Below are 9,469 nucleotides of genomic sequence, written 5' to 3'. Positions count from 1 at the left end.
TTGCAGAACTCTTCCATTATCAAATTCTTGAACTCAGTGCCATTATCACTCCTTATGGTTTTCACAGAATATTTGACCAATTTATCCAGATGTTTGACATGATCAATCAAGATAGATGCAATTTCACTTTTTGTGTGCAAGAAATACACCCATGTGTATCTGGTGAACTCATCCACTATGACCAACACATATTTCTTCTTTGCAATAGACATGACATTCACTGGACCAAATAGATCAACATGTAGTAGATGATAAGGCTCAAGAATTGATGATTCAGTCTTGCTCTTGAATGAAGATTTTCTTTGTTTGACCTTCTGACAAGAATCACAAAGGCCATCAGGAGCAAATACTGACTTTGGCAGTCCTCTCACAAGATCTTTCTTGACTAGTTCATTTATATTGTTGAAATTTAAATGAGAGAGTTTCTTGTGCCAATTCTAGCTTTCTTCAATTGATGCTCTACTCATCAGACAGATTGCAGAATTATCAGTACTTGTTGAAAGCTTAGCTTCATAAATGTCACCACACCTGTATCCTTTTAGAACAACTTTGCCTTTGGATTTACTCACAACTTCACAGTGTTCTTCAAAGAAATCAACATGATAACCTCTGTCACAGATTTGACTTATACTCAGCAGATTGTGCTTAAGTCCTGAGACCAGAGCTACTTCTCTAATGATGACATTCCCAAGATTAATATTGCCATATCCCAATGTTTTTCCAATGTTTCCATCTCCATAAGAAACACTTGGGCCAGCTTTCTCTACAAAGTCTGATAGCAGGGCTTTATTTCCAGTCATATGTCCTGAACATCCACTGTCCAGAACTAGAATATTTTTCCTGTTGCCCTGCAATCACAAAGACCACTAATGATTAGTTTTAAGGACCCAGACTTGCTTGGATCCTTTGGCCTTATTAAGTTTGTTAACATTTGCAGCAGATTTAGCATCAGAGTTTATGTTAACATTTTTCTTATCAGAACTTACACTATCAGACTTTGAATCAGAATTTATACTAGAAGGAACAATGGAAACTTTCTTCAAAGAAGGTTTTATTTGATAATAATCATAGTACAAACTATGATATTCCTTACAAGTATAAATGGAATGCTATAAACTACCACAATGAAAACAAGGATTTTCTGGTTTATATCTAACAGACTGACTCTTAACTCCTGATTTTGAAGGTAAGGAGTTTATGTTCTTATTCTTCCTGCAAAAAGAAGCCAGATGGTTAGAACTTCCACAGTTATGACATGTTTTCCTAGGAGCATCAGGAACAGCTTTATAATCATTGCTTTTATTCACACCTTCCTTTCTATTCCTATTTTTCCTAGGTGATTTTACCTTATTTGCATTCTTAACATCTTTCAGCTTATGCTTAAGCTGCTTCTTAGTCATTAACCCTATGTTTACTTCAGCTGTCTTTTCCTGTTTTAGTTTGTCAGAAGTTAATTCCTCTTTAACTTCTGATTTCTCATTATCAGATTTTACAGTTACAAACTTAACAGGTTTTAACTTTGGCTTTTGCTTAACAACAGGCTTAATTTCTACAGTTCCTTTATCATTCTTATCCTCTCTATAACCTAAGCCCTCTTTCCAATTTTCACTACTTAGCAAATTTTAAGTTGTTCTGCCAGAGTTAGTCCAAGTCCTGATAATCTCTCTTTCCTTTTCTAACTCAGTTTTTAGAGATTCATTCATTTTTAGCACTTCATCCCTAACATAAAAAGCATCATCTCTATCCTTCTGAGTTTGATGGAACATAACTAACTCTTTTTCTAAGAAATAATTTTTTTCTTAAAAGCAAGATTTTCAGAAGTTAATCTTTCACATGTTAAAGTTTGATCTCTATAACTAACAAACATGGTTTTAAGATATCTTCTCAACTCATTAATATCATCAGTATGAAAAGCATAAGTAGTCTGAGGTACCTTTGTTTCAACAGCTTCAGAACTGCTCTCAGCACTTTCTTTATCAGCATTTGCCATCAAAGCATAGTTCTCCTCACTTTTAGAGTCTGAGGTGTCTGTCCAGCTTTTCTTCTTTGTGACCAGAGCCTTGCCTTTGTCACCCTTCACTTTCTTGCAATCAGGAGATATGTGGCCTTTCTCACCACAGTTATAGCATTTGACATTGGTATAATCTCCTCTATCAGACTTTCCTCCTCTGCCCTCAGATCTTCTGAAATTCTTTTTATCAGAACTTGTGCCTTTCCTGGAAAACTTCTTTCCCTTCCTGAACTTCCTGTATGCAATCTTTGTGATCCCTTTCACCATAAGAGCACACAGCTTCATCATCTCCTCATCAGCATCAGTCTCAGGAAAGCTTTCAGAATCTGAGTCATCATCACTTTCAGAACTTGATGACTCAGTATCAGACTTTGTGAAAAGAGCTTTACCCTTGTCTTTCCTTGAGGTAGCTGCCTTGGGGGATTCTTCTTCAGCCTTAAGAGCAACTGTCCTTGACTTTCCTCCTTTCCTCTTGCTTCTTTGTACCATCTCAAGTTCATGAGACTTGAGCATTCCATAAATTTCATCAAGAGTTGTTTCATCAAGATTGTAGTTGTCTCTTATTGTTGTTGCCTTCAAATCCCAGCATTCAGGAAGAGCTAACAGGAATTTAAGGTTTGAATCTTCAAGATCATACTCCTTATCAACCAATGACAAATCATTCAAGAGTTTGACAAATCTATCATATAAATCAGTCAATGACTCATTAGCCTTTGAGTCAAAGTGTTCATACTCTTGAGTGAGTATTGTCTTCCTGTTCTTCTTAATTGTATCGGTTCCCTGACACCTTGTTTCCAGAGCATCCCATATCTCCTTAGCAGTCTTACAGTTAATTACCCTATTTGACATTACATTATCAATGGCACAATGCAGTAAGTGTCGTACATTAGCATCCTTAGCAATTGATGCTATATCTTCAGCAGTATAATCACTCTTCTCCTTTGGTACGGTCTTTGCTGCTTCACCTGCAACTGCAACTGTGAGCTTGGTTGGTTTGTGAGGCCCTTCCTTGATTCTATCAAGATATTCTGGATCTGTTGCTTCCAGGAACATGGTCATCCTCACCTTCCTTATGGAATATTCAGATGGTCTCAGTATGGGAACTCTGATGGTCTCATACCGACTTTGAATTTGTGTCTTTGGTGGTTCTTCAGTTTTGGTAGGCTTAGATGGAGTTTCTGTGTCAGACATGATTGTGTTTGGATCTTTAACTGTATGTACGTTAACAAATAGGCTCTGATACCACTTGTTAGGTCACACACACTGTAGAGGGGGTGAATACAGTGTAAAAATACAATCAAATCGAACTTTTAATATTTCAAGTAACATAAAACAAACTTTATTGAAACAATAAACTCTGTTACAGTATGGAACTGTTACCTCTCAGTGATGAACAAATATCACGAGAGCTGCTAGGGTTACAATGAATAATCTTCTCGAATATGATAACACTTATAGTGTAAACCCTATGTCTGTGTTTATATACTACACAGTTACAAGATAATCGCTAATTGATATGGAATATAATTCTGCTTCCTAAAATATATCAATCAGATATCTTTTCTTCCAAGTATTCTATTCTTCATAGAATTCCTTCTTCATGCATATCTCTTCTTATGTTTATCTCGATCTTCTTTCCTCTAATCAGCTACTGTCCTTATCTGAACGTCCTTCAGCACTTAAGTTCTGATATCCATCTTCTGATGATTATCTCCTGATAATATAAGTACTGATATCCTTAAGTCCTGACTTCCAGTAAGTACTGATTTATCCTGTTTAAGTAAGATCTGAAAACTAAACATAAATCATATTAGCCATGGCATTATCAAATATATCTAACAGCGTTAGAGTGATGTTGAGTCTTGTAGGATGACATGCATGCTAGAAACACTTATAATTTCACTAAGTCTTAGAGAATGCTTAAGGACTAGATTGTTGTCATGGTTGGATGGTTTTTGAGGTTAATCTATTGATTATACTTAGAATTTATAATAGGTTCTTAATGATAAAAGGCATGAAAGAAAAAAAAATTGGAGTAAAAATTGGAATTCATTGCTAATTGTGGCTAGGCGTCAAATGGCTAGTAGCCGGCTCGTATTTCTATGCGAGTAGTCTAGGGTTGAGCAAGATGGAGCGAAACGCACTTGCTCAGAAATTTGAAAAAAAAAGAAAAAAAAGAATAGAAAAAGAAAAAAAAAAGAAAAAAAAAGAGAAAAAAAAATGTAATTAGTTAATGCATAATTGATCACGAGTGGGCTCTTTGGTATTCGTGTTAAGTTCTTAGGGGACTTTGTGCCTAGTGACCTAAGGCTTTTATAGTCTGGGATCCGCTAACCTAACGCTCGCTAAATGGATGCCATTGTATAAGTCTTTTGTGGACCTGACTCATTACACGGTCAAATAAGCATTGTTGTTGTGTAGAATAAAAAGCATGATTCTGCAATAAGCTCCAGTAATCTTGAAGTGTTTAAGTCATTTTGTGCCTAAAAATTTATTCTTCGTATAATCATGTGATTGCCTTGAGGATAGTCGAGTTATGATAATTGATCTAGTTTCGAAGCATATCTGTTAAGCATCCGCACATACCACGTTTCTGGTTGTATGTTAGTTTGCATGATTTGATTGATCTTTAGTCGCCTAATTGCATTTGTTGAGATGTCGTGAATTGGTTGGTTTGGTCATAGTGAGGGGGATCACTATATTTCATATAGATTGCATTCATGCATGTTTTGCATGTTTTTGTTTTGTTTTTGAGTATGTGACGCTTGAGGACAAGCATCGATTTAAGTTTGGGGGTGTTATACGTGGCATTTTATACCACTTAGAACGTCTTATAATGGCTTGAATTGATGTTTTGGAATCAAGTATTTTGTGTATTTGATGCGTTTTTCTAGTGTTTGTGCATTTCAGGGTATTACTTGCATTTGTGGAGAGATTTCATCAAGAATAAGCCTTAGTATGTGTTTGGCATTGGAAGTGGGAAATCAGAATGCAGCAGAGAACGGGAGCAGAACAGAGCATTTTCCAGTAAGGTGCTGGGCGCCCGCTCAGCCTGGCTGAGCGGCCGCTCAGGAAGCTGGGCGCCTTCTCAGGATTGCTGGGCGGCCGCTCAGGGGTGCGAATTTAAAATCTGATTTTTAGAGTTCTTGTTCTGCTGGACTTCTGCTTCTTAGATGGCTGGGTTTTGTGGGGTTTCTATATAAGTAGTTTTCAGAGACGTTTCACGTGTGTTGAATCGTGGTATTAATCGAGGAGCAAGGAGATAAGGAAGAAGACCGTTTTAGCACACCGCAACGAAGAGGAAGCATAGTTTCTCGTGATTCTTTTATTCATTGTAACAGTGGATGCTAGTTTTCTTTACTTTGAACCTATTTACTCTTGTGACAGAGGTTTAATATAAGTAGTTTTATTAATTATTCTCGTGTGTTATTATCATGTTTTCATATGAACCCATGGTGACGATGAGTTCAATTATGGGCTAATCGTGATCATGGGGTCGTAACGGATTTACTATGGAATTCTTTAGTTGTTTAATACCTTAGTGTGTGATGATTGTATGATATCTAGTATTGTTTGTGCTTATTCGTCTTATGTGCGTCGCGAACATATAAGTTAGGGTGTTAATCTCTTGTGATGTGACGGTGGATCTTGAGATTTAGAACTTGCCATGCTAGCATAGGTTCATGTATGTGTATGCATGATTAGTGGATCCGTTTTACTTGCCATGTGTAATCATAAGGAATAACTTGTGCTTAAATCGTTATGTTGTCAAATTCTGTAGACATATAGGGTCTCAACATAATTGATGACTATTCAACTTCTATCTTAATTGTGGATGTTGGTGGAATGGTATTGGTACAACGAAAGTTGGATTTTATCAGTTTAGTGTTATTCGATTAATATCATCACTGTTACATGCTAAGGGTAATAACGATAGCTATTGAAGGAAGTGGTAATGAAGTTATGATCTCATGTGTGTTTAATATTGTTAATTCAAGTGCCAATTAAGTGTTTAATTCTCGTAGTTAATTCTAATTAATAATTAGTTAATCCGATCTACGTGTTATTGTCTTGACATTGAGAAGTAATCATACATTGGTGAGTGAGTGTTAATTGAGCATAATTAGTCTGAGTCTCTGTGGGAATGAAGTAGAAAGTATTCGATATTACTTGCGAACGCGTATACTTGCGTGTATTATTAGCGCGTGTTTTCCGCCCTAACAGAGACCACAAACAGGGATTTTTTTTACAAAGCACATATGTAATCCAGTAATATGTTCAATTCTTTCTCACCTAAATTATCTAAGAATATTAAAAAATAGTATTTTACTTTTGTATTATACATATTGAATGCTAAGGAGTAATTATATATTAATATATTGTAATATTTTAATTAAATGATAATGTAAATGTTAAAGAGAATTTTTTTTAACAGTGTTTTGGAGGTTGGTGGCCGGAATAAAGATCAAGGGCGGCGTTTTAGGGTGGAGGAAGGTTGTGTATGGTGGTAGATGAGCTTGTATGATGACTCCTCAAGAAAAAATACGGTTTTCTTTATTTTTTTTGAAGTGTCCACTCATGTCTCATAGAAGTGCCTACGTACCCTATTTATAGGGATCAAGCCTCACATATTTCTCGGGGAACAAGTTACTTAGGCCAGGGTTAAGGTTTTTTTTACCCATGCAGCCCAAACCCATTTCTTAGTCAGGCCTTCGGCCAATAAGTCATGCAAATCCCTACCTACCCTACACGTTCCCTACAAGCATCTCCACATTTCTTGCGGTGATTGTAGGAATGTCCCGTGTCGGCCCCGAAATTTACGAATAACCCAATCATCTATGAGTCATTTTTCATAATGAAGCTAGAATCTACATGATGCGAGTCAGCCTGGCCACCTCGGCTCGCATTAACAATAATCATTTAGAAAGTTGAGAGGTGAGTGGTCTCTCCTCTATTTGTCAATTAACTTGTTTTCATGGCCTTTTCACGCGATACAAGCTCACGAGCCCAACTCGCATGAAGCAATCCTCCCTTTGTCAAATATGTGGCCCAACTCATGAGTGATGTGAGCTGGTGTTGCTCGTTCAATGTCTGTCATGTTATAGGCCTGCAGCCTACTAACCCAAGAATAGGATCACTACACGATATATGACCTATCGCAACGCCTCCCACAAAGAATGTTACCGAATACATTACCCTAGATATGGTACTAATGAGCTAATTTAACAGGATGTTTTTTGTATTACCTTTTCCAAAAATGTGATGTTATATTAGGTAGAAAGTGTTGGAGCTTGCAACATTCTTGTCAAAGTGTTACCTATAAATATAATAATTTTTTTAAGTTTAAATATGAATTTTACAAGAAGGTGATATAAAAATTTAATAAATGAGATACATGAATTTTTTATACATAATTACTTTTATAACATTAAAAAAAGAAATTTTAGAAGTAATATATTTTAAAATTTTAATATAGGAATTTTAAAAGTAATAAAAAAATGGAAATTGTAAAAGACCCTCTCGTTTTTATATGAGCATTAATATATAAGTTTTAAAAATAAAAAAGATTAAAGATGGATTATACTAATTTATAAAAGTAATTAAGAAAATGTAAATAATTAATTTTATTTTATTTATTACAAATAATGAAGTACAAATACTATATAAATAAGTAATGGAATCGGGGAAACTTTGGCTCAGAGCGGTCAAATTTTGGGATAAACGCGCCCAAATTTTGGGACCGTTCAAAACTTCTGGACAGTCAATATACACCCAGTCAGATTTTCTCTCACACGGGTAGGCACAATATCCTACCCAAATATCTCTGTAATAACCCCAAAATTTTGGAATTTTTGTAACCCTTATGAATAGTGATTTTGCTGATTATGCTGAATAAGAAAACTTTTCATGCCACACTGTGTAGGGGTTCTTTTATTGATATTATGAGATCTTATTAATATTCTATGTGGTATATAAGTGTATGTAAAGATCGTCAGAATTCAAATTCGAACACTTTGATTTTTCTCGAAAATCCACTAGATACAGAAAGAATTGAGTATAAGGTAACATGATAAAAAGGATTTAAATTCAAGGATTTTAAGAAGGGATTATAAAAAGGAATATAAAATATTGAGAAGGGTTTAGGGGAACCCAAGTAATAAGATCCCGGGTATGATCCCTCAAACGATAAACGAGAACGAAGGTTAAGCGAACCGTATAACAGATCAGCGATCATTAGCCAAGTAATTAGGAGTTAATCAAAGAGGTTAGTGGATGATGATGTCATCACACCAACAAGAAGAAGACAAGTGTAACAAGATGACATAAGCAGATGACATAAGCATGACAAAGTGGGAAGAATTGGTTGGTTGATTGTGAGCCACACAATTTTTACCATGGTAACAATCTAATTAACAACAAAAGGAAGCAACCAAGCCAAAACAAATCATAACACAAAAACACAAGTTGACTTTTCATTATTCAAGCAAGAAGCTCTTGACTTCTTCACATTTTCAAAGAAAAGAAAATCAATTTGCAAGATCCAAGCTTTGATAATTTGTGAGGTAATTATCCAAGGTTCCTTAAGCATAGATATAGCTATCCTATGAATCTAAGCTTCCATTTCCATCACAATCTCTTCCAATAATTCATGGAAGAAGAGGGTGAATAGTGTTTTCAAGATCTTGAAAATTTTGATCTTGTGTTTTTGTTTAGATATAGCTTTTGTAAGGATTTTCAAGGGTGGTTCCAAGCTCCTTAGTTACTTCTACTCACCAAGGAAGGTATGTGGCACCCTCTAATCCCGGGTCAGAAGTTTGGGGTCCACAACACAAACACAATATATAAACCTGTATATAAGATACTATTTGTAATGACCCTGCTTTACATGACCACGGATCGCAACAAGTTAAAGTATGAAAACAAGCCACCACCTTAACTTTTATTACATCGTACGAAATCCCAACTAATTTAACTTACAACTGATATTAAAATTATCCTTACAATCTTACTATCTCTGTACCGAATGAAGCTCCTGCTAGCTCAATCCAACCCAAACTGGAATCTTAGCCCGCACTTTGGACTGAGGCACTTCGCTATCGTCCATATCATTTTCAACTGTAAAATATATAAAAAGGATTCGCAAGAGTGAGCTAACTAGCTCAGCAAGTCATAATAACGATAACTGAGGTTAAACAATGATCAAATGAGATGATTCAGAGGAATCAAGTTTCTTTTTAACTAATCACTAGAATTGGATATTCATTTTAAGTTTTAAAAACCAAGGTTAGGCTGCTGATCAGTCACGCACTAACCCCGAGCGAAGCACACAGCTCTACTCTACGAACTGGATCCAAGGCACACATTGGCCTAATTCGACCACGAATCTGGTCTGACCACGAATCTGGTCCACATAAAGAAAACTATCCAATTCTAAAACAATGCAGTGTAATAAACAAT

Source organism: Apium graveolens, chromosome 11, assembly GCF_009905375.1.
Source record: "Apium graveolens cultivar Ventura chromosome 11, ASM990537v1, whole genome shotgun sequence".
NCBI lineage: Eukaryota > Viridiplantae > Streptophyta > Magnoliopsida > Apiales > Apiaceae > Apium > Apium graveolens.
Note: the sequence above shows the minus strand (reverse complement) of the source record.